The sequence below is a fragment of the Muntiacus reevesi genome, chromosome 8 (genome assembly GCF_963930625.1).
Source record: "Muntiacus reevesi chromosome 8, mMunRee1.1, whole genome shotgun sequence".
Taxonomy (NCBI): Eukaryota; Metazoa; Chordata; class Mammalia; order Artiodactyla; family Cervidae; genus Muntiacus; species Muntiacus reevesi.
Window position 1 is genome coordinate 90,994,232 of NC_089256.1, and position 3,329 is coordinate 90,997,560.

A 3,329-nucleotide genomic window follows, 5' to 3' on the forward strand; every position below is an offset into this window, starting at 1 on the left:
AATAATTAAATGGAACAAGAAAAAAAGAGATAAGAGAGGGAATCATTGACTTCTTGAAAGACAACATCTTTATTAAAAATTTAAAACTCAGTATTCATCCAAAAGATGAGCCATGCCTAATTATGAAATAACTGAAATGCTTTCACATGTTTTGCTTTTTAAAAACAATCTATGAATTTCTTGCTATGGTTGCACAACTTGAGCAAACACACAAATATTTTAGTTTATCGCTTCTTGGCCTTTTGGCTGAGATCAAGTGTAGTATCTGCTCTTATCAGTTTAATATCTGATAAACTCTGGGAATTGGTGATGGACAGGGAGGCCTGGCGTGCTGCAGTCCACGGGGTCACAAAGAGTCAGTCACGACTGAGTGAATGAACTGAATTGAGCTGAACTGAATGTCCTCTATTGAGAACAACATATTAAATGGATTTTTGGAGCAGGAAGTTGGAATAGAGGCTTGCTCAGACAAATACTTTACTGTGTAGACTCTCCTTGGTCCACTGGAGAATTCTGAAGGTAGACTGCTAGCTAAAAGTGAAAGTGTTAGTTGCTCAATCATGCCAACTCTATATGACCCCGTGGACTGTAGCCCGCCAGGCTCCTCTGTCCATGGAATTCTCCAGGCAAGAATAGTAGAAAGGGTTGCCATGCCCTTCTTCAGGAAATCTTCCCAACCCAGGGATCGAACCCAGGGCTCCTGCATTGCAGGCAGATTCTTTACCACCCGAGTCACGTGGGAAGAGCCTTAGCTAGCTAGTGAAGTGAAAGTTGCTCAGTCGTTTCCAACTTTTTGTGACCCCATGGACTACATAGTCCATGGAATTCTCTAGGCCAGAATACTGGGGTTGGTAACCTTTCCTTTCTCCGGGGGATCTTCCCAACCCAGGGATTGAACCCAGGTCTACCGCATTGCAGGAGGTTCTTTACCAGCTAAGCCACAAGGGAAGCTAGCTGAGCACCTAGCTAAAATCCCCAGAGGTCAATGGACTTCAAACATGATTATTATCCCATCAGTAACAGAAAACAGCTTTTTACATCTTCCTTTAAACAGGTAGACTACTACAATCATAGTTCTGAAATGCTTTATTGTCTCATTAAATTAACAGTTTCCCACAGACTTTTGGTCTCTGGTTTTGGGGTTGAGATGGTAGGGGAAGAGCATTTAAAAGTCCTTTGCTCCTCTTGTTGAAAACTGAAACTTTTATTTGTACCTATTTATTTTTATTTTTAGCAAGCAACCATTTATTTCTCCCTTGTTGGCTTTCTATGGCAACATCTAAGTAAGAATAAATTGGAGTTAACCTGTTTTCTTTCAATCAAAAGTAAATCTGGTATTTTAAAATATAGACGGATATACCCCAATGAGTATTTCATGAGTATTTGGAGTCTTTCCAGCAAAAGACATCTTATTAACAATCTATTTTTCTTATGTTTGTGATGAGACAGTATGCTGTATTGAGTTGACTTAAACAATGTAGTCAGAAAAGCTGTCCTCAAATCTTACTGTTAGTAATATTTTAATAGAGAACTTGAGGAATCATAAAAAATATGTATGTTAATAATCCTGCTTTGCTCCGTTGGAGAAACACTATTTTTTATAAAACTAAGAGCCCAATTAATGAATTTTTTTCATTCTTATTACATTTTATAGCAGGAAAATCAGAGAGTTTTGGGTTTTAAATAACAATTGTATGGTGTTTATGAAGTTGAAAATTTTTCTGCATGCTCAGATCTCCTGTCTGATAAGTCTAGACAATTTTAATTTAAACTCGTTCACTTAAACTACAGATCACATTGTGACATGAAAATGATGGCAAATATTTCCTGGAAAAGCCGAAAATGAGTATTTATGAATATTTGTTCTTCTTGTAAACCACTAATTGTCAGCAGACGGAATGCATCAAAGAGCTCTGATACAACCATTTTATGTAGATTTTGCGTGGTATATTAAAACTTTAGAATTTGATAAATTTGGAAGATAGGAAAATAAAATCCCAGATGAAAACAAACACATGCAAAAATGCACATTTTCTAAATGATGACTAATAGTATAGCTAAGCCTCATGGACATAGAGGGTTATTTACCAGCCCGTACTCAAGCATGGTGCAAGAAGAAAGTACTTACGCCGCACGAAAGCCAGTCTCTGACCAGCTCTGGCACCTAAACAGGCGGATTTTTGGAGCCACGAATGTCTTCTGCACAGATAGGGTTTTATTTAGTGCCAGGGGCATGTCTTTTTCCACTTACATTTCCTGGAAAATAAGTACATATTTTGTAACCAGCCTATGAATAATGAAATACCTTCTCATGAATGGCGGACTTCAGAGAGTTCAGGATTCCAACCTGGGTAAACAAGGATATATTTGTATGCCGGTCTAGGTTTATGTGTGTCTACGCTGAGTTCCACAAACCACCTCACAAAAAGGTTTCTGAAGCCCTCTTCTGACTCCCTCTTCCCACATTTCATGAAGGAATGTGTCTATGGAAGAGGGATGGCTCTTCACAGAAGGATTCTAGTCAAGTGTTTCTGTCTCGAAATCAACCACAGGCTACTTTAGAAAGTAGAGCAATTTGGAGCATTCTTTTGGAAAACTGGTAGCATTCTGCTGAAAGATGGAAGAGAATGAGTGCTCTTAGTTCTCTGGAGAGATTTTAGAGACTTCTTACTAATGGACAGGTCAAAGACTTCGATGATCCTGAACTAGGATGAGAAAGAAGACTACTATGTTCTGAAAAGGAAGGAAGTAGAGGTTAGAAATCAGTTGTGTTTATGATGTGTGGTCTGACCTCCGGATGTCTATGCTCCTTGTTTTATTCAGCATCTAATTTTTTGATTCCTTCAGACACGTGCTTAGTGAAATGTTCAAACCACCCCCATGCCAATTTTCCCTCCCATACTACACATCTCCCCACACACATGCATAACTCAGATGGATAAAACTCCCTCAGGGTCCCTTTCTTGAAGACAGAAGGTATAGTTGGTCTGCAGGTAGTCAATGAGATGACTCTGGCATCTCTCAATTATAGACTCAGTGGATGCCTTTGACTCCTCAGAGATTGAATGAGATGGAAACTATAGAGATAACTGTAACTAAAGAATCAAACATTTAAATTTCAGTTTTTGCTTAAAGAAAATTATACAAAAACAATCATGATTCATGTGTTGCTTAACATCTAGAAATTTAGATAGATACTGGCAACATTTACTACCCACTTGATTTTTAACTTTCAAGCAGATTTGGGCTTTATTTTTCTGTCAGGTAATTCACTTACAATTTGATATGTCAGCAGGTGGCTATGGTGCTTAATTAAGGCATTCTTATCT

The 3,329-nt window shown here is 38.1% G+C and overlaps 1 pseudogene; it reads left to right on the plus strand.

Moving 5' to 3' along the window:
- The first annotated feature begins 226 nt into the window (after positions 1-226).
- On the plus strand, positions 227-526 carry LOC136173797 (U2 spliceosomal RNA; annotated as a pseudogene).
- The last annotated feature ends 2,803 nt before the right edge of the window (positions 527-3,329 follow it).